Source organism: Eubalaena glacialis, chromosome 2 (assembly GCF_028564815.1).
Source record: "Eubalaena glacialis isolate mEubGla1 chromosome 2, mEubGla1.1.hap2.+ XY, whole genome shotgun sequence".
In the NCBI taxonomy this organism is placed as follows: domain Eukaryota; kingdom Metazoa; phylum Chordata; class Mammalia; order Artiodactyla; family Balaenidae; genus Eubalaena; species Eubalaena glacialis.
In genome coordinates, this window is record NC_083717.1 from 192,108,792 (window position 1) to 192,132,448 (window position 23,657).

Below are 23,657 nucleotides of genomic sequence, written 5' to 3' on the forward strand. Positions count from 1 at the left end.
CTGACCCTGTGACACGGGGAAATGCAGGTGTTTGGAGACTGACCCTGTGACACGGGGAAATGCAGGTGTTTGGAGACTGACCCTGTGGCACGGGGAAATGCAGGTGTTTGGGGACTGACCCTGTGGCACGGGGAAAGGCAGGTGTTTGGAGACTGACCCTGTGACACGGGGAAAGGCAGGTGTTTGGAGACTGACCCTGTGACACGGGGAAATGCAGGTGTTTGGAGACTGACCCTGTGACACGGGGAAAGGCAGGTGTTTGGAGACTGATCCTGTGACACGGGGCAATGCAGGTGTTTGGAGACTGACCCTGTGACACGGGGAAATGCAGGTGTTTGGGGACTGAGCCTGTGACACGGGGAAATGCAGGTGTTTGGAGACTGACCCTGTGACACGGGGAAAGGCAGGTGTTTGGAGACTGACCCTGTGACACGGGGCAATGCAGGTGTTTGGAGACTGACCCTGTGACACGGGGAAAGGCAGGTGTTTGGAGACTGACCCTGTGACACGGGGAAATGCAGGTGTTTGGGGACTGACCCTGTGACACGGGGAAATGCAGGTGTTTGGGGACTAACCCTGTGACACGGGGAAATGCAGGTGTTTGGGGACTGAGCCTGTGACACGGGGAAATGCAGGTGTTTGGAGACTGACCCTGTGACACGGGGAAAGGCAGGTGTTTGGAGACTGACCCTGTGACACGGGGCAATGCAGGTGTTTGGAGACTGACCCTGTGACACGGGGAAATGCAGGTGTTTGGGGACTGAGCCTGTGACACGGGGAAATGCAGGTGTTTGGAGACTGACCCTGTGACACGGGGAAAGGCAGGTGTTTGGGGACTGAGCCTGTGACACGGGGCAATGCAGGTGTTTGGAGACTGACCCTGTGACACGGGGAAAGGCAGGTGTTTGAAGACTGACCCTGTGACACGGGGAAATGCAGGTGTTTGGGGACTGAGCCTGTGACACGGGGAAATGCAGGTGTTTGGAGACTGACCCTGTGACACGGGGAAATGCAGGTGTTTGGAGACTGACCCTGTGACACGGGGAAATGCAGGTGTTTGGAGACTGACCCTGTGACACGGGGAAATGCAGGTGTTTGGAGACTGACCCTGTGACACGGGGAAATGCAGGTGTTTGGAGACTGACCCTGTGACACGGGGAAATGCAGGTGTTTGGAGACTGACCCTGTGACACGGGGAAATGCAGGTGTTTGGAGACTGACCCTGTGACACGGGGAAATGCAGGTGTTTGGGGACTGACCCTGTGACACGGGGAAATGCAGGTGTTTGGAGACTGACCCTGTGACACGGGGAAAGGCAGGTGTTTGGAGACTGACCCTGTGACACGGGGAAATGCAGGTGTTTGGAGACTGAGCCTGTGACACGGGGAAAGGCAGGTGTTTGGAGACTGACCCTGTGACACGGGGCAATGCAGGTGTTTGGAGACTGACACTGTGACACGGGGAAAGGCAGGTGTTTGGAGACTAACCCTGTGACACGGGGAAATGCAGGTGTTTGGGGACTGACCCTGTGACACGGGGAAATGCAGGTGTTTGGGGACTGACCCTGTGACACGGGGAAATGCAGGTGTTTGGAGACTGACCCTGTGACACGGGGAAATGCAGGTGTTTGGAGACTGACCCTGTGACACGGGGAAATGCAGGTGTTTGGAGACTGACCCTGTGACACGGGGAAATGCAGGTGTTTGGAGACTGACCCTGTGACACGGGGAAATGCAGGTGTTTGGAGACTGACCCTGTGACACGGGGAAATGCAGGTGTTTGGGGACTGACCCTGTGACACGGGGAAATGCAGGTGTTTGGAGACTGACCCTGTGACACGGGGAAAGGCAGGTGTTTGGAGACTGACCCTGTGACACGGGGAAATGCAGGTGTTTGGAGACTGACCCTGTGACACGGGGAAAGGCAGGTGTTTGGAGACTGACCCTGTGACACGGGGAAAGGCAGGTGTTTGGAGACTGACCCTGTGACACGGGGAAATGCAGGTGTTTGGAGACTGACCCTGTGACACGGGGAAATGCAGGTGTTTGGGGACTGACCCTGTGACACGGGGAAATGCAGGTGTTTGGGGACTGACCCTGTGACACGGGGAAATGCAGGTGTTTAGAGACTGACCCTGTGACACGGGGAAATGCAGGTGTTTGGAGACTGACCCTGTGACACGGGGAAATGCAGGTGTTTGGAGACTGACCCTGTGACACGGGGAAATGCAGGTGTTTGGAGACTGACCCTGTGACACGGGGAAATGCAGGTGTTTGGAGACTGACCCTGTGACACGGGGAAATGCAGGTGTTTGGGGACTGACCCTGTGACACGGGGAAATGCAGGTGTTTGGAGACTGACCCTGTGACACGGGGAAATGCAGGTGTTTGGAGACTGACCCTGTGACACGGGGAAATGCAGGTGTTTGGGGACTGACCCTGTGACACGGGGCAATGCAGGTGTTTGGAGACTGACCCTGTGACACGGGGAAAGGCAGGTGTTTGGAGACTGACCCTGTGACACGGGGAAATGCAGGTGTTTGGACACTGACCCTGTGACACGGGGAAAGGCAGGTGTTTGGAGACTGAGCCTGTGACACGGGGAAAGGCAGGTGTTTGGAGACTGACCCTGTGACACGGGGCAATGCAGGTGTTTGGAGACTGACCCTGTGACACGGGGAAAGGCAGGTGTTTGGAGACTGACCCTGTGACACGGGGAAAGGCAGGTGTTTGGGGCCTGACCCTGTGACACGGGGAAATGCAGGTGTTTGGGGACTGACCCTGTGACACGGGGAAATGCAGGTGTTTGGAGACTGACCCTGTGACACGGGGAAATGCAGCTGTTTGGAGACTGACCCTGTGACACGGGGAAATGCAGGTGTTTGGAGACTGACCCTGTGACACGGGGAAATGCAGGTGTTTGGAGACTGACCCTGTGACACGGGGAAATGCAGGTGTTTGGAGACTGACCCTGTGACACGGGGAAATGCAGGTGTTTGGAGACTGACCCTGTGGCACGGGGAAATGCAGGTGTTTGGGGACTGACCCTGTGGCACGGGGAAAGGCAGGTGTTTGGAGACTGACCCTGTGACACGGGGAAAGGCAGGTGTTTGGAGACTGAGCCTGTGACACGGGGAAAGGCAGGTGTTTGGAGACTGAGCCTGTGACACGGGGCAATGCAGGTGTTTGGAGACTGACCCTGTGACACGGGGAAAGGCAGGTGTTTGGAGACTGACCCTGTGACACGGGGAAATGCAGGTGTTTGGGGACTGACCCTGTGACCCGGGGAAATGCAGGTGTTTGGGGACTGACCCTGTGACACGGGGAAAGGCAGGTGTTTGGAGACTGACCCTGTGACACGGGGAAATGCAGGTGTTTGGAGACTGAACCTGTGACACGGGGAAATGCAGGTGTTTGGAGACTGACCCTGTGACACGGGGAAATGCAGGTGTTTGGAGACTGACCCTGTGACACGGGGAAATGCAGGTGTTTGGAGACTGACCCTGTGACACGGGGAAATGCAGGTGTTTGGAGACTGACCCTGTGGCACGGGGAAATGCAGGTGTTTGGGGACTGACCCTGTGGCACGGGGAAAGGCAGGTGTTTGGAGACTGACCCTGTGACACGGGGAAAGGCAGGTGTTTGGAGACTGACCCTGTGACACGGGGAAATGCAGGTGTTTGGAGACTGACCCTGTGACACGGGGAAAGGCAGGTGTTTGGAGACTGACCCTGTGACACGGGGCAATGCAGGTGTTTGGAGACTGACCCTGTGACACGGGGAAATGCAGGTGTTTGGGGACTGAGCCTGTGACACGGGGAAATGCAGGTGTTTGGAGACTGACCCTGTGACACGGGGAAAGGCAGGTGTTTGGAGACTGACCCTGTGACACGGGGCAATGCAGGTGTTTGGAGACTGACCCTGTGACACGGGGAAAGGCAGGTGTTTGGAGACTGACCCTGTGACACGGGGAAATGCAGGTGTTTGGGGACTGACCCTGTGACACGGGGAAATGCAGGTGTTTGGGGACTGAGCCTGTGACACGGGGAAATGCAGGTGTTTGGGGACTGAGCCTGTGACACGGGGAAATGCAGGTGTTTGGAGACTGACCCTGTGACACGGGGAAATGCAGGTGTTTGGAGACTGACCCTGTGACACGGGGCAATGCAGGTGTTTGGAGACTGACCCTGTGACACGGGGAAATGCAGGTGTTTGGGGACTGAGCCTGTGACACGGGGAAATGCAGGTGTTTGGAGACTGACCCTGTGACACGGGGAAAGGCAGATGTTTGGAGACTGACCCTGTGACACGGGGCAATGCAGGTGTTTGGAGACTGACCCTGTGACACGGGGAAAGGCAGGTGTTTGGAGACTGACCCTGTGACACGGGGAAATGCAGGTGTTTGGGGACTGACCCTGTGACACGGGGAAATGCAGGTGTTTGGGGACTGACCCTGTGACACGGGGAAATGCAGGTGTTTGGAGACTGACCCTGTGGCACGGGGAAATGCAGGTGTTTGGAGACTGACCCTGTGACACGGGGAAATGCAGGTGTTTGCAGACTGACCCTGTGACACGGGGCAATGCAGGTGTTTGGAGACTGACCCTGTGACACGGGGAAAGGCAGGTGTTTGGAGACTGACCCTGTGACACGGGGAAATGCAGGTGTTTGGGGACTGACCCTGTGACACGGGGAAATGCAGGTGTTTGGGGACTGACCCTGTGACACGGGGTAATGCAGGTGTTTGGAGACTGACCCTGTGACACGGGGAAAGGCAGGTGTTTGGAGACTGACCCTGTGACACGGGGAAATGCAGGTGTTTCGAGACTGACCCTGTGACACGGGGAAATGCAGGTGTTTGGAGACTGACCCTGTGACACGGGGAAATGCAGGTGTTTGGAGACTGACCCTGTGACACGGGGAAATGCAGGTGTTTGGAGACTGACCCTGTGACACGGGGAAAGGCAGGTGTTTGGAGACTGACCCTGTGACACGGGGAAAGGCAGGTGTTTGGAGACTGACCCTGTGACACGGGGAAATGCAGGTGTTTGGAGACTGACCCTGTGACACGGGGAAATGCAGGTGTTTGGGGACTGACCCTGTGACACGGGGAAATGCAGGTGTTTGGGGACTGACCCTGTGACACGGGGAAATGCAGGTGTTTGGAGACTGACCCTGTGACACGGGGAAATGCAGGTGTTTGGAGACTGACCCTGTGACACGGGGAAATGCAGGTGTTTGGAGACTGACCCTGTGACACGGGGAAATGCAGGTGTTTGGAGACTGACCCTGTGACACGGGGAAATGCAGGTGTTTGGAGACTGACCCTGTGACACGGGGAAATGCAGGTGTTTGGGGACTGACCCTGTGACACGGGGAAATGCAGGTGTTTGGAGACTGACCCTGTGACACGGGGAAATGCAGGTGTTTGGAGACTGACCCTGTGACACGGGGAAATGCAGGTGTTTGGGGACTGACCCTGTGACACGGGGCAATGCAGGTGTTTGGAGACTGACCCTGTGACACGGGGAAAGGCAGGTGTTTGGAGACTGACCCTGTGACACGGGGAAATGCAGGTGTTTGGACACTGACCCTGTGACACGGGGAAAGGCAGGTGTTTGGAGACTGAGCCTGTGACACGGGGAAAGGCAGGTGTTTGGAGACTGACCCTGTGACACGGGGCAATGCAGGTGTTTGGAGACTGACCCTGTGACACGGGGAAAGGCAGGTGTTTGGAGACTGACCCTGTGACACGGGGAAAGGCAGGTGTTTGGGGCCTGACCCTGTGACACGGGGAAATGCAGGTGTTTGGGGACTGACCCTGTGACACGGGGAAATGCAGGTGTTTGGAGACTGACCCTGTGACACGGGGAAATGCAGCTGTTTGGAGACTGACCCTGTGACACGGGGAAATGCAGGTGTTTGGAGACTGACCCTGTGACACGGGGAAATGCAGGTGTTTGGAGACTGACCCTGTGACACGGGGAAATGCAGGTGTTTGGAGACTGACCCTGTGACACGGGGAAATGCAGGTGTTTGGAGACTGACCCTGTGGCACGGGGAAATGCAGGTGTTTGGGGACTGACCCTGTGGCACGGGGAAAGGCAGGTGTTTGGAGACTGACCCTGTGACACGGGGAAAGGCAGGTGTTTGGAGACTGAGCCTGTGACACGGGGAAAGGCAGGTGTTTGGAGACTGAGCCTGTGACACGGGGCAATGCAGGTGTTTGGAGACTGACCCTGTGACACGGGGAAAGGCAGGTGTTTGGAGACTGACCCTGTGACACGGGGAAATGCAGGTGTTTGGGGACTGACCCTGTGACCCGGGGAAATGCAGGTGTTTGGGGACTGACCCTGTGACACGGGGAAAGGCAGGTGTTTGGAGACTGACCCTGTGACACGGGGAAATGCAGGTGTTTGGAGACTGAACCTGTGACACGGGGAAATGCAGGTGTTTGGAGACTGACCCTGTGACACGGGGAAATGCAGGTGTTTGGAGACTTACCCTGTGACACGGGGAAATGCAGGTGTTTGGAGACTGACCCTGTGACACGGGGAAATGCAGGTGTTTGGAGACTGACCCTGTGGCACGGGGAAATGCAGGTGTTTGGGGACTGACCCTGTGGCACGGGGAAAGGCAGGTGTTTGGAGACTGACCCTGTGACACGGGGAAAGGCAGGTGTTTGGAGACTGACCCTGTGACACGGGGAAATGCAGGTGTTTGGAGACTGACCCTGTGACACGGGGAAAGGCAGGTGTTTGGAGACTGACCCTGTGACACGGGGCAATGCAGGTGTTTGGAGACTGACCCTGTGACACGGGGAAATGCAGGTGTTTGGGGACTGAGCCTGTGACACGGGGAAATGCAGGTGTTTGGAGACTGACCCTGTGACACGGGGAAAGGCAGGTGTTTGGAGACTGACCCTGTGACACGGGGCAATGCAGGTGTTTGGAGACTGACCCTGTGACACGGGGAAAGGCAGGTGTTTGGAGACTGACCCTGTGACACGGGGAAATGCAGGTGTTTGGGGACTGACCCTGTGACACGGGGAAATGCAGGTGTTTGGGGACTGACCCTGTGACACGGGGAAATGCAGGTGTTTGGGGACTGAGCCTGTGACACGGGGAAATGCAGGTGTTTGGAGACTGACCCTGTGACACGGGGAAATGCAGGTGTTTGGAGACTGACCCTGTGACACGGGGAAATGCAGGTGTTTGGAGACTGACCCTGTGACACGGGGAAATGCAGGTGTTTGGGGACTGAGCCTGTGACACGGGGAAATGCAGGTGTTTGGAGACTGACCCTGTGACACGGGGAAAGGCAGATGTTTGGAGACTGACCCTGTGACACGGGGCAATGCAGGTGTTTGGAGACTGACCCTGTGACACGGGGAAAGGCAGGTGTTTGGAGACTGACACTGTGACACGGGGAAATGCAGGTGTTTGGGGACTGACCCTGTGACACGGGGAAATGCAGGTGTTTGGGGACTGACCCTGTGACACGGGGAAATGCAGGTGTTTGGAGACTGACCCTGTGGCACGGGGAAATGCAGGTGTTTGGAGACTGACCCTGTGACACGGGGAAATGCAGGTGTTTGGAGACTGACCCTGTGACACGGGGCAATTCAGGTGTTTGGAGACTGACCCTGTGACACGGGGAAAGGCAGGTGTTTGGAGACTGACCCTGTGACACGGGGAAATGCAGGTGTTTGGGGACTGACCCTGTGACACGGGGAAATGCAGGTGTTTGGGGACTGACCCTGTGACACGGGGAAATGCAGGTGTTTGGAGACTGACCCTGTGACACGGGGAAATGCAGGTGTTTGGAGACTGACCCTGTGACACGGGGAAATGCAGGTGTTTGGAGACTGACCCTGTGACACGGGGAAATGCAGGTGTTTGGAGACTGACCCTGTGACACGGGGAAATGCAGGTGTTTGGAGACTGACCCTGTGACACGGGGAAATGCAGGTGTTTGGAGACTGACCCTGTGACACGGGGAAATGCAGGTGTTTGGAGACTGAGCCTGTGGCACGGGGAAATGCAGGTGTTTGGGGACTGACCCTGTGACACGGGGAAATGCAGGTGTTTGGAGACTGACCCTGTGACACGGGGAAAGGCAGGTGTTTGGAGACTGACCCTGTGACACGGGGAAAGGCAGGTGTTTGGAGACTGACCCTGTGACACGGGGAAATGCAGGTGTTTGGAGACTGACCCTGTGACACGGGGAAAGGCAGGTGTTTGGAGACTGACCCTGTGACACGGGGAAAGGCAGGTATTTGGAGACTGACCCTGTGACACGGGGAAATGCAGGTGTTTGGAGACTGACCCTGTGGCACGGGGAAATGCAGGTGTTTGGAGACTGACCCTGTGACACGGGGAAATGCAGGTGTTTGGAGACTGACCCTGTGACACGGGGAAAGACAGGTGTTTGGAGACTGACCCTGTGACACGGGGAATTGCAGGTGTTTGGAGACTGACCCTGTGACACGGGGAAAGGCAGGTGTTTGGAGACTGACCTGTGACACGGGGAAAGGCAGGTGTTTGGAGACTGACCCTGTGACACGGGGAAATGCAGGTGGTTGGAGACTGACCCTGTGGCACGGGGAAATGCAGGTGTTTGGAGACTGACCCTGTGACACAGGGAAATGCAGGTGTTTGGAGACTGACCCTGTGGCACGGGGAAATGCAGGTGTTTGGAGACTGACCCTGTGACACGGGGAAATGCAGGTGTTTGGAGACTGACCCTGTGACACGGGGAAAGGCAGGTGTTTGGAGACTGACCCTGTGACACGGGGAAATGCAGGTGTTTGGAGACTGACCCTGTGACACGGGGAAAGGCAGGTGTTTGGAGACTGACCCTGTGACACGGGGAAATGCAGGTGTTTGGAGACTGACCCTGTGACACGGGGAAATGCAGGTGTTTGGAGACTGACCCTGTGGCACGGGGAAATGCAGGTGTTTGGGGACTGACCCTGTGGCACGGGGAAAGGCAGGTGTTTGGAGACTGACCCTGTGACCCGGGGAAAGGCAGGTGTTTGGAGACTGACCCTGTGACACGGGGAAATGCAGGTGTTTGGAGACTGACCCTGTGACACGGGGAAAGGCAGGTGTTTGGAGACTGACCCTGTGACACGGGGCAATGCAGGTGTTTGGAGACTGACCCTGTGACACGGGGAAATGCAGGTGTTTGGGGACTGAGCCTGTGACACGGGGAAATGCAGGTGTTTGGAGACTGACCCTGTGACACGGGGCAATGCAGGTGTTTGGAGACTGACCCTGTGACACGGGGAAAGGCAGGTGTTTGGAGACTGACCCTGTGACACGGGGAATTGCAGGTGTTTGGGGACTGACCCTGTGACACGGGGAAATGCAGGTGTTTGGGGACTGACCCTGTGACACGGGGAAATGCAGGTGTTTGGGGACTGAGCCTGTGACACGGGGAAATGCAGGTGTTTGGAGACTGACCCTGTGACACGGGGAAAGGCAGGTGTTTGGAGACTGACCCTGTGACACGGGGCAATGCAGGTGTTTGGAGACTGACCCTGTGACACGGGGAAATGCAGGTGTTTGGGGACTGAGCCTGTGACACGGGGAAATGCAGGTGTTTGGAGACTGACCCTGTGACACGGGGAAAGGCAGGTGTTTGGAGACTGACCCTGTGACACGGGGCAATGCAGGTGTTTGGAGACTGACCCTGTGACACGGGGAAAGGCAGGTGTTTGGAGACTGACCCTGTGACACGGGGAAATGCAGGTGTTTGGGGACTGACCCTGTGACACGGGGAAATGCAGGTGTTTGGGGACTGACCCTGTGACACGGGGCAATGCAGGTGTTTGGAGACTGACCCTGTGACACGGGGAAATGCAGGTGTTTGGAGACTGACCCTGTGACACGGGGAAATGCAGGTGTTTGGAGACTGACCCTGTGACACGGGGAAATGCAGGTGTTTGGAGACTGACCCTGTGACACGGGGAAATGCAGGTGTTTGGAGACTGACCCTGTGACACGGGGAAATGCAGGTGTTTGGGGACTGACCCTGTGACACGGGGAAAGGCAGGTGTTTGGGGACTGACCCTGTGACACGGGGCAATGCAGGTGTTTGGAGACTGAGCCTGTGACACGGGGAAATGCAGGTGTTTGGGGACTGAGCCTGTGACACGGGGAAATGCAGGTGTTTGCAGACTGACCCTGTGACACGGGGAAAGGCAGGTGTTTGGAGACTGACCCTGTGACACGGGGCAATGCAGGTGTTTGGAGACTGACCCTGTGACACGGGGAAATGCAGGTGTTTGGAGACTGACCCTGTGACACGGGGAAATGCAGGTGTTTGGAGACTGACCCTGTGACACGGGGAAATGCAGGTGTTTGGAGACTGACCCTGTGACACGGGGAAATGCAGGTGTTTGGGGACTGACCCTGTGACACGGGGAAATGCAGGTGTTTGGGGACTGACCCTGTGAAACGGGGAAAGGCAGGTGTTTGGAGACTGACCCTGTGACACGGGGAAATGCAGGTTTTTGGAGACTTACCCTGTGACACGGGGAAAGGCAGGTGTTTGGAGACTGACCCTGTGACACGGGGAAAGGCAGGTGTTTGGAGACTGACCCTGTGACACGGGGCAATGCAGGTGTTTGGAGACTGACCCTGTGACACGGGGAAATGCAGATGTTTGGGGACTGACCCTGTGACACGGGGAAATGCAGGTGTTTGGAGACTGACCCTGTGACATGGGGAAATGCAGGTGTTTGGAGACTGACCCTGTGACACGGGGAAATGCAGGTGTTTGGGGACTGACCCTGTGACACGGGGAAATGCAGGTGTTTGGAGACTGACCCTGTGACACGGGGAAAGGCAGGTGTTTGGAGACTGACCCTGTGACACGGGGAAATGCAGGTGTTTGGGGACTGACCCTGTGACACGGGGAAATGCAGGTGTTTGGAGACTGACCCTGTGACACGGGGAAAGGCAGGGGTTTGGAGACTGACCCTGTGACAAGGGGAAATGCAGGTGTTTGGGGACTGACCCTGTGACACGGGGAAATGCAGGTGTTTGGGGACTGAACCTGTGACACGGGGAAATACAGGAGTTTGGAGACTGACCCTGTGACACGGGGAAATGCAGGTGTTTGGAGACTGACCCTGTGACACGGGGAAATGCAGGTGTTTGGAGACTGACCCTGTGACACGGGGAAATGCAGGTGTTTGGAGACTGACCCTGTGACACGGGGAAATGCAGGTGTTTGGAGACTGACCCTGTGACACGGGGAAATGCAGGTGTTTGGAGACTGACCCTGTGACACGGGGCAATGCAGGTGTTTGGAGACTGACCCTGTGACACGGGGAAATGCAGGTGTTTGGAGACTGACCCTGTGACACGGGGAAATGCAGGTGTTTGGAGACTGACCCTGTGACACGGGGAAATGCAGGTGTTTGGAGACTGAGCCTGTGACACGGGGAAAGGCAGGTGTTTGGAGACTGACCCTGTGACACGGGGCAATGCAGGTGTTTGGAGACTGACCCTGTGACACGGGGAAAGGCAGGTGTTTGGAGACTGACCCTGTGACACGGGGAAATGCAGGTGTTTGGGGACTGACCCTGTGACACGGGGAAATGCAGGTGTTTGGGGACTAACCCTGTGACACGGGGAAATGCAGGTGTTTGGAGACTGACCCTGTGACACGGGGAAATGCAGGTGTTTGGAGACTGACCCTGTGACACGGGGAAATGCAGGTGTTTGGAGACTGACCCTGTGACACGGGGAAAGGCAGGTGTTTGGAGACTGACCCTGTGACACGGGGAAATGCAGGTGTTTGGAGACTGACCCTGTGACACGGGGAAAGGCAGGTGTTTGGAGACTGACCCTGTGACACGGGGCAATGCAGGTGTTTGGAGACTGACCCTGTGACACGGGGAAATGCAGGTGTTTGGGGACTGAGCCTGTGACACGGGGAAATGCAGGTGTTTGGAGACTGACCCTGTGACACGGGGAAAGACAGGTGTTTGGAGACTGACCCTGTGACACGGGGCAATGCAGGTGTTTGGAGACTGACCCTGTGACACGGGGAAAGGCAGGTGTTTGGAGACTGACCCTGTGACACGGGGAAATGCAGGTGTTTGGGGACTGACCCTGTGACACGGGGAAATGCAGGTGTTTGGGGACTGACCCTGTGACACGGGGAAATGCAGGTGTTTGGGGACTGAGCCTGTGACACGGGGAAATGCAGGTGTTTGGAGACTGACCCTGTGACACGGGGAAAGGCAGGTGTTTGGAGACTGACCCTGTGACACGGGGCAATGCAGGTGTTTGGAGACTGACCCTGTGACACGGGGAAATGCAGGTGTTTGGGGACTGAGCCTGTGACACGGGGAAATGCAGGTGTTTGGAGACTGACCCTGTGACACGGGGAAAGGCAGGTGTTTGGAGACTGACCCTGTGACACGGGGAAATGCAGGTGTTTGGAGACTGACCCTGTGACACGGGGAAAGGCAGGTGTTTGGAGACTGACCCTGTGACACGGGGAAATGCAGGTGTTTGGAGACTGACCCTGTGACACGGGGAAATGCAGGTGTTTGGAGACTGACCCTGTGGCACGGGGAAATGCAGGTGTTTGGGGACTGACCCTGTGGCACGGGGAAAGGCAGGTGTTTGGAGACTGACCCTGTGACACGGGGAAAGGCAGGTGTTTGGAGACTGACCCTGTGACACGGGGAAATGCAGGTGTTTGGAAACTGACCCTGTGACACGGGGAAAGGCAGGTGTTTGGAGACTGACCCTGTGACACGGGGCAATGCAGGTGTTTGGAGACTGACCCTGTGACACGGGGAAATGCAGGTGTTTGGGGACTGAGCCTGTGACACGGGGAAATGCAGGTGTTTGGAGACTGACCCTGTGACACGGGGAAAGGCAGGTGTTTGGAGACTGACCCTGTGACACGGGGCAATGCAGGTGTTTGGAGACTGACCCTGTGACACGGGGAAAGGCAGGTGTTTGGAGACTGACCCTGTGACACGGGGAAATGCAGGTGTTTGGGGACTGACCCTGTGACACGGGGAAAGGCAGGTGTTTGGGGACTGACCCTGTGACACGGGGCAATGCAGGTGTTTGGAGACTGAGCCTGTGACACGGGGAAATGCAGGTGTTTGGGGACTGAGCCTGTGACACGGGGAAATGCAGGTGTTTGCAGACTGACCCTGTGACACGGGGAAAGGCAGGTGTTTGGAGACTGACCCTGTGACACGGGGAAATGCAGGTGTTTGGAGACTGACCCTGTGACACGGGGAAATGCAGGTGTTTGGAGACTGACCCTGTGACACGGGGAAATGCAGGTGTTTGGGGACTGACCCTGTGACACGGGGAAAGGCAGGTGTTTGGGGACTGACCCTGTGACACGGGGCAATGCAGGTGTTTGGAGACTGACCCTGTGACACGGGGAAATGCAGGTGTTTGGAGACTGACCCTGTGACACGGGGAAATGCAGGTGTTTGGAGACTGACCCTGTGACACGGGGAAATGCAGGTGTTTGGAGACTGACCCTGTGACACGGGGAAATGCAGGTGTTTGGGGACTGACCCTGTGACACGGGGAAATGCAGGTGTTTGGGGACTGACCCTGTGAAACGGGGAAAGGCAGGTGTTTGGAGACTGACCCTGTGACACGGGGAAATGCAGGTTTTTGGAGACTTACCCTGTGACACGGGGAAAGGCAGGTGTTTGGAGACTGACCCTGTGACACGGGGAAAGGCAGGTGTTTGGAGACTGACCCTGTGACACGGGGCAATGCAGGTGTTTGGAGACTGACCCTGTGACACGGGGAAATGCAGATGTTTGGGGACTGACCCTGTGACACGGGGAAATGCAGGTGTTTGGAGACTGACCCTGTGACATGGGGAAATGCAGGTGTTTGGAGACTGACCCTGTGACACGGGGAAATGCAGGTGTTTGGGGACTGACCCTGTGACACGGGGAAATGCAGGTGTTTGGAGACTGACCCTGTGACACGGGGAAAGGCAGGTGTTTGGAGACTGACCCTGTGACACGGGGAAATGCAGGTGTTTGGGGACTGACCCTGTGACACGGGGAAATGCAGGTGTTTGGAGACTGACCCTGTGACACGGGGAAAGGCAGGGGTTTGGAGACTGACCCTGTGACAAGGGGAAATGCAGGTGTTTGGGGACTGACCCTGTGACACGGGGAAATGCAGGTGTTTGGGGACTGGACCTGTGACACGGGGAAATGCAGGAGTTTGGAGACTGACCCTGTGACACGGGGAAATGCAGGTGTTTGGAGACTGACCCTGTGACACGGGGAAATGCAGGTGTTTGGAGACTGACCCTGTGACACGGGGAAATGCAGGTGTTTGGAGACTGACCCTGTGACACGGGGAAATGCAGGTGTTTGGAGACTGACCCTGTGACACGGGGAAATGCAGGTGTTTGGAGACTGACCCTGTGACACGGGGCAATGCAGGTGTTTGGAGACTGACCCTGTGACACGGGGAAATGCAGGTGTTTGGAGACTGACCCTGTGACACGGGGAAATGCAGGTGTTTGGAGACTGACCCTGTGACACGGGGAAATGCAGGTGTTTGGAGACTGAGCCTGTGACACGGGGAAAGGCAGGTGTTTGGAGACTGACCCTGTGACACGGGGCAATGCAGGTGTTTGGAGACTGACCCTGTGACACGGGGAAAGGCAGGTGTTTGGAGACTGACCCTGTGACACGGGGAAATGCAGGTGTTTGGGGACTGACCCTGTGACACGGGGAAATGCAGGTGTTTGGGGACTAACCCTGTGACACGGGGAAATGCAGGTGTTTGGAGACTGACCCTGTGACACGGGGAAATGCAGGTGTTTGGAGACTGACCCTGTGACACGGGGAAATGCAGGTGTTTGGAGACTGACCCTGTGACACGGGGAAAGGCAGGTGTTTGGAGACTGACCCTGTGACACGGGGAAATGCAGGTGTTTGGAGACTGACCCTGTGACACGGGGAAAGGCAGGTGTTTGGAGACTGACCCTGTGGCACGGGGCAATGCAGGTGTTTGGAGACTGACCCTGTGACACGGGGAAATGCAGGTGTTTGGGGACTGAGCCTGTGACACGGGGAAATGCAGGTGTTTGGAGACTGACCCTGTGACACGGGGAAAGGCAGGTGTTTGGAGACTGACCCTGTGACACGGGGCAATGCAGGTGTTTGGAGACTGACCCTGTGACACGGGGAAATGCAGGTGTTTGGGGACTGAGCCTGTGACACGGGGAAATGCAGGTGTTTGGAGACTGACCCTGTGACACGGGGAAAGGCAGGTGTTTGGAGACTGACCCTGTGACACGGGGAAATGCAGGTGTTTGGAGACTGACCCTGTGACACGGGGAAAGGCAGGTGTTTGGAGACTGACCCTGTGACACGGGGAAATGCAGGTGTTTGGGGACTGACCCTGTGACACGGGGAAATGCAGGTGTTTGGGGACTGACCCTGTGACACGGGGAAAGGCAGGTATTTGGGGACTGACCCTGTGACACGGGGAAAGGCAGGTGTTTGGAGACTGACCCTGTGACACGGGGCAATGCAGGTGTTTGGGGACTGAGCCTGTGACACGGGGAAATGCAGGTGTTTGGGGACTGAGCCTGTGACACGGGGAAATGCAGGTGTTTGGGGACTGACCCTGTGAAACGGGGAAAGGCAGGTGTTTGGAGACTGACCCTGTGACACGGGGCAATGCAGGTGTTTGGAGACTGACCCTGTGACACGGGGAAAGGCAGGTGTTTGGAGACTGACCCTGTGACACGGGGAAATGCAGGTGTTTGGGGACTGACCCTGTGACACGGGGAAATGCAGGTGTTTGGGGACAGACCCTGTGACACGGGGAAATGCAGGTGTTTGGAGACTGACCCTGTGACACGGGGAAATGCAGGTGTTTGGAGACTGACCCTGTGACACGGGGAAATGCAGGTGTTTGGAGACTGACCCTGTGACACGGGGAAATGCAGGTGTTTGGAGACTGACCCTGTGACACGGGGAAATGCAGGTGTTTGGAGACTGACCCTGTGACACGGGGAAATGCAGGTGTTTGGGGACTGACCCTGTGACACGGGGAAATGCAGGTGTTTGGAGACTGACCCTGTGACACGGGGAAAGGCAGGTGTTTGGAGACTGACCCTGTGACACGGGGAAATGCAGGTGTTTGGAGACTGACCCTGTGACACGGGGAAAGGCAGGTGTTTGGAGACTGACCCTGTGACACGGGGAAAGGCAGGTGTTTGGAGACTGACCCTGTAACACGGGGAAATGCAGGTGTTTGGAGACTGACCCTGTGACACGGGGAAATGCAGGTGTTTGGGGACTGACCCTGTGACACGGGGAAATGCACGTGTTTGGAGACTGACCCTGTGACACGGGGAAATGCAGGTGTTTGGAGACTGGCCCTGTGACACGGGGAAATGCAGGTGTTTGGGGACTGACCCTGTGACACGGGGAAATGCAGGTGTTTGGAGACTGACCCTGTGACACGGGGAAAGGCAGGTGTTTGGAGACTGACCCTGTGACACGGGGAAATGCAGGTGTTTGGGGACTGACCCTGTGACACGGGGAAATGCAGGTGTTTGGAGACTGACCCTGTGACACGGGGAAAGGCAGGTGTTTGGAGACTGACCCTGTGACACGGGGAAATGCAGGTGTTTGGGGACTGACCCTGTGACACGGGGAAATGCAGGTGTTTGGGGACTGAACCTGTGACACGGGGAAATGCAGGAGTTTCGAGACTGACCCTGTGACACGGGGAAATGCAGGTGTTTGGAGACTGACCCTGTGACACGGGGAAATGCAGGTGTTTGGAGACTGACCCTGTGACACGGGGAAATGCAGGTGTTTGGAGACTGACCCTGTGACACGGGGAAATGCAGGTGTTTGGAGACTGACCCTGTGACACGGGGAAATGCAGGTGTTTGGGGACTGACCCTGTGACACGGGGCAATGCAGGTGTTTGGAGACTGACCCTGTGACACGGGGAAAGGCAGGGGTTTGGAGACTGACCCTGTGACACGGGGAAATGCAGGTGTTTGGGGACTGACCCTGTGACACGGGGCAATGCAGGTGTTTGGAGACTGACCCTGTGACACGGGGAAAGGCAGGGGTTTGGAGACTGACCCTGTGACAAGGGGAAATGCAGGTGTTTGGGGACTGACCCTGTGACACGGGGAAATGCAGGTGTTTGGGGACTGAACCTGTGACACGGGGAAATGCAGGAGTTTGGAGACTGACCCTGTGACACGGGGAAATGCAGGTGTTTGGAGACTGACCCTGTGACACGGGGAAATGCAGGTGTTTGGAGACTGACCCTGTGACACGGGGAAATGCAGGTGTTTGGAGACTGACCCTGTGACACGGGGAAATGCAGGTGTTTGGAGACTGACCCTGTGACACGGGGAAATGCAGGTGTTTGGAGACTGACCCTGTGACACGGGGCAATGCAGGTGTTTGGAGACTGACCCTGTGACACGGGGAAATGCAGGTGTTTGGAGACTGACCCTGTGACACGGGGAAATGCAGGTGTTTGGAGACTGACCCTGTGACACGGGGAAATGCAGGTGTTTGGAGACTGAGCCTGTGACACGGGGAAAGGCAGGTGTTTGGAGACTGACCCTGTGACACGGGGCAATGCAGGTGTTTGGAGACTGACCCTGTGACACGGGGAAAGGCAGGTGTTTGGAGACTGACCCTGTGACACGGGGAAATGCAGGTGTTTGGGGACTGACCCTGTGACACGGGGAAATGCAGGTGTTTGGGGACTAACCCTGTGACACGGGGAAATGCAGGTGTTTGGAGACTGACCCTGTGACACGGGGAAATGCAGGTGTTTGGAGACTGACCCTGTGACACGGGGAAATGCAGGTGTTTGGAGACTGACCCTGTGACACGGGGAAAGGCAGGTGTTTGGAGACTGACCCTGTGACACGGGGAAATGCAGGTGTTTGGAGACTGACCCTGTGACACGGGGAAAGGCAGGTGTTTGGAGACTGACCCTGTGACACGGGGCAATGCAGGTGTTTGGAGACTGACCCTGTGACACGGGGAAATGCAGGTGTTTGGGGACTGAGCCTGTGACACGGGGAAATGCAGGTGTTTGGAGACTGACCCTGTGACACGGGGAAAGACAGGTGTTTGGAGACTGACCCTGTGACACGGGGCAATGCAGGTGTTTGGAGACTGACCCTGTGACACGGGGAAAGGCAGGTGTTTGGAGACTGTCCCTGTGACACGGGGAAATGCAGGTGTTTGGGGACTGACCCTGTGACACGGGGAAATGCAGGTGTTTGGGGACTGACCCTGTGACACGGGGAAATGCAGGTGTTTGGGGACTGAGCCTGTGACACGGGGAAATGCAGGTGTTTGGAGACTGACCCTGTGACACGGGGAAAGGCAGGTGTTTGGAGACTGACCCTGTGACACGGGGCAATGCAGGTGTTTGGAGACTGACCCTGTGACACGGGGAAATGCAGGTGTTTGGGGACTGAGCCTGTGACACGGGGAAATGCAGGTGTTTGGAGACTGACCCTGTGACACGGGGAAAGGCAGGTGTTTGGAGACTGACCCTGTGACACGGGGAAATGCAGGTGTTTGGAGACTGACCCTGTGACACGGGGAAAGGCAGGTGTTTGGAGACTGACCCTGTGACACGGGGAAATGCAGGTGTTTGGGGACTGACCCTGTGACACGGGGAAATGCAGGTGTTTGGGGACTGACCCTGTGACACGGGGAAAGGCAGGTATTTGGGGACTGACCCTGTGACACGGGGAAAGGCAGGTGTTTGGAGACTGACCCTGTGACACGGGGAAATGCAGGTGTTTGGGGACTGAGCCTGTGACACGGGGAAATGCAGGTGTTTGGGGACTGATCCTGTGACACGGGGAAATGCAGGTGTTTGGGGACTGACCCTGTGAAACGGGGAAAGGCAGGTGTTTGGAGACTGACCCTGTGACACGGGGCAATGCAGGTGTTTGGAGACTGACCCTGTGACACGGGGAAAGGCAGGTGTTTGGAGACTGACCCTGTGACACGGGGAAATGCAGGTGTTTGGGGACTGACCCTGTGACACGGGGAAATGCAGGTGTTTGGGGACAGACCCTGTGACACGGGGAAATGCAGGTGTTTGGAGACTGACCCTGTGACACGGGGAAATGCAGGTGTTTGGAGACTGACCCTGTGACACGGGGAAATGCAGGTGTTTGGAGACTGACCCTGTGACACGGGGAAATGCAGGTGTTTGGAGACTGACCCTGTGACACGGGGAAATGCAGGTGTTTGGAGACTGACCCTGTGACACGGGGAAATGCAGGTGTTTGGGGACTGACCCTGTGACACGGGGAAATGCAGGTGTTTGGAGACTGACCCTGTGACACGGGGAAAGGCAGGTGTTTGGAGACTGACCCTGTGACACGGGGAAATGCAGGTGTTTGGAGACTGACCCTGTGACACGGGGAAAGGCAGGTGTTTGGAGACTGACCCTGTGACACGGGGAAAGGCAGGTGTTTGGAGACTGACCCTGTAACACGGGGAAATGCAGGTGTTTGGAGACTGACCCTGTGACACGGGGAAATGCAGGTGTTTGGGGACTGACCCTGTGACACGGGGAAATGCACGTGTTTGGAGACTGACCCTGTGACACGGGGAAATGCAGGTGTTTGGAGACTGGCCCTGTGACACGGGGAAATGCAGGTGTTTGGGGACTGACCCTGTGACACGGGGAAATGCAGGTGTTTGGAGACTGACCCTGTGACACGGGGAAAGGCAGGTGTTTGGAGACTGACCCTGTGACACGGGGAAATGCAGGTGTTTGGGGACTGACCCTGTGACACGGGGAAATGCAGGTGTTTGGAGACTGACCCTGTGACACGGGGAAAGGCAGGTGTTTGGAGACTGACCCTGTGACACGGGGAAATGCAGGTGTTTGGGGACTGACCCTGTGACACGGGGAAATGCAGGTGTTTGGGGACTGAACCTGTGACACGGGGAAATGCAGGAGTTTCGAGACTGACCCTGTGACACGGGGAAATGCAGGTGTTTGGAGACTGACCCTGTGACACGGGGAAATGCAGGTGTTTGGAGACTGACCCTGTGACACGGGGAAATGCAGGTGTTTGGAGACTGACCCTGTGACACGGGGAAATGCAGGTGTTTGGAGACTGACCCTGTGACACGGGGAAATGCAGGTGTTTGGGGACTGACCCTGTGACACGGGGCAATGCAGGTGTTTGGAGACTGACCCTGTGACACGGGGAAAGGCAGGTGTTTGGAGACTGACCCTGTGACATGGGGCAATGCAGGTGTTTGGAGACTGACCCTGTGACACGGGGAAAGGCAGGTGTTTGGAGACTGACCCTGTGACACGGGGAAATGCAGGTGTTTGGAGACTGAGCCTGTGACACGGGGAAAGGCAGGTGTTTGGAGACTGACCCTGTGACACGGGGCAATGCAGGTGTTTGGAGACTGACCCTGTGACACGGGGAAAGGCAGGTGTTTGGAGACTGACCCTGTGACACGGGGAAATGCAGGTGTTTGGGGACTGACCCTGTGACACGGGGAAATGCAGGTGTTTGGGGACTGACCCTGTGACACGGGGAAATGCAGGTGTTTGGAGACTGACCCTGTGACATGGGGAAATGCAGGTGTTTGGAGACTGACCCTGTGACACGGGGAAATGCAGGTGTTTGGAGACTGACCCTGTGACACGGGGAAATGCAGGTGTTTGGAGACTGACCCTGTGACACGGGGAAATGCAGGTGTTTGGAGACTGACCCTGTGACACGGGGAAAGGCAGGTGTTTGGAGACTGACCCTGTGACACGGGGAAAGGCAGGTGTTTGGAGACTGACCCTGTGACACGGGGAAATGCAGGTGTTTGGAGACTGACCCTGTGACACGGGGAAATGCAGGTGTTTGGGGACTGACCCTGTGACACGGGGAAATGCAGGTGTTTGGAGACTGACCCTGTGACACGGGGAAATGCAGGTGTTTGGAGACTGACCCTGTGACACGGGGAAATGCAGGTGTTTGGGGACTGACCCTGTGACACGGGGAAATGCAGGTGTTTGGAGACTGACCCTGTGACACGGGGAAAGGCAGCTGTTTGGAGACTGACCCTGTGACACGGGGAAATGCAGGTGTTTGGGGACTGACCCTGTGACACGGGGAAATGCAGGTGTTTGGAGACTGACCCTGTGACACGGGGAAAGGCAGGTGTTTGGAGACTGACCCTGTGACACGGCGAAATGCAGGTGTTTGGGGACTGACCCTGTGACACGGGGAAATGCAGGTGTTTGGGGACTGAACCTGTGACACGGGGAAATGCAGGAGTTTGGAGACTGACCCTGTGACACGGGGAAATGCAGGTGTTTGGAGACTGACCCTGTGACACGGGGAAATGCAGGTGTTTGGAGACTGACCCTGTGACACGGGGAAATGCAGGTGTTTGGAGACTGACCCTGTGACACGGGGAAATGCAGGTGTTTGGAGACTGACCCTGTGACACGGGGAAATGCAGGTGTTTGGGGACTGACCCTGTGACACGGGGAAATGCAGGTGTTTGGAGACTGACCCTGTGACACGGGGAAAGGCAGGTGTTTGGAGACTGACCTGTGACACGGGGAAATGCAGGTGTTTGGAGACTGACCCTGTGACACGGGGAAATGCAGGTGTTTGGAGACTGAGCCTGTGACACGGGGAAAGGCAGGTGTTTGGAGACTGACCCTGTGACACGGGGCCATGCAGGTGTTTGGAGACTGACCCTGTGACACGGGGAAAGGCAGGTGTTTGGAGACTGACCCTGTGACACGGGGAAATGCAGGTGTTTGGGGACTGACCCTGTGACACGGGGAAATGCAGGTGTTTGGGGACTGACCCTGTGACACGGGGAAATGCAGGTGTTTGGGGACTGACCCTGTGACACGGGGAAATGCAGGTGTTTGGAGACTGACCCTGTGACACGGGGAAATGCAGGTGTTTGGAGACTGACCCTGTGACACGGGGAAATGCAGGTGTTTGGAGACTGACCCTGTGACACGGGGAAATGCAGGTGTTTGGAGACTGACCCTGTGACACGGGGAAATGCAGGTGTTTGGGGACTGACTCTGTGACACGGGGAAAGGCAGGTGTTTGGAGACTGACCCTGTGACACGGGGAAAGGCAGGTGTTTGGAGACTGACCCTGTGACACGGGGAAATGCAGGTGTTTGGAGACTGACCCTGTGACACGGGGAAATGCAGGTGTTTGGGGACTGACCCTGTGACACGGGGAAATGCAGGTGTTTGGAGACTGACCCTGTGACACGGGGAAATGCAGGTGTTTGGAGACTGACCCTGTGACATGGGGAAATGCAGGTGTTTGGGGACTGACCCTGTGACACGGGGAAATGCAGGTGTTTGGAGACTGACCCTGTGACACGGGGAAAGGCAGGTGTTTGGAGACTGACCCTGTGACACGGGGAAATGCAGGTGTTTGGGGACTGACCCTGTGACACGGGGAAATGCAGGTGTTTGGAGACTGACCCTGTGACACGGGGAAAGGCAGGTGTTTGGAGACTGACCCTGTGACACGGGGAAATGCAGGTGTTTGGGGACTGACCCTGTGACACGGGGAAATGCAGGTGTTTGGGGACTGAACCTGTGACACGGGGCAATGCAGGTGTTTGGAGACTGACCCTGTGACACGGGGAAAGGCAGGTGTTTGGAGACTGACCCTGTGACACGGGGACATGCAGGTGTTTGGAGACTGACCCTGTGACACGGGGAAATGCAGGTGTTTGGAGACTGAGCCTGTGACACGGGGAAAGGCAGGTGTTTGGAGACTGACCCTGTGGCACGGGGAAATGCAGGTGTTTGGAGACTGACCCTGTGACACGGGGAAAGGCAGGTGTTTGGAGGCTGACCCTGTGACACGGGGAAATGCAGGTGTTTGGGGACTGACCCTGTGACACGGGGAAATGCAGGTGTTTGGGGACTGACCCTGTGACACGGGGAAATGCAGGTGTTTGGAGACTGACCCTGTGACACGGGGAAATGCAGGTGTTTGGAGACTGACCCTGTGACACGGGGAAATGCAGGTGTTTGGAGACTGACCCTGTGACACGGGGAAATGCAGGTGTTTGGAGACTGACCCTGTGACACGGGGAAAGGCAGGTGTTTGCAGACTGACCCTGTGACACGGGGAAAGGCAGGTGTTTGGAGACTGACCCTGTGACACGGGGAAATGCAGGTGTTTGGAGACTGACCCTGTGACACGGGGAAATGCAGGTGTTTGGGGACTGACCCTGTGACACGGGGAAAGGCAGGTGTTTGGAGACTGACCCTGTGACACGGGGAAATGCAGGTGTTTGGAGACTGACCCTGTGACACGGGGAAATGCAGGTGTTTGGGGACTGACCCTGTGACACGGGGAAATGCAGGTGTTTGGAGACTGACCCTGTGACACGGGGAAAGGCAGGTGTTTGGAGACTGACCCTGTGACACGGGGAAATGCAGGTGTTTGGGGACTGACCCTGTGACACGGGGAAATGCAGGTGTTTGGAGACTGACCCTGTGACACGGGGAAAGGCAGGTGTTTGGAGACTGACCCTGTGACACGGGGAAAGGCAGGTGTTTGGGGACTGACCCTGTGACACGGGGAAAT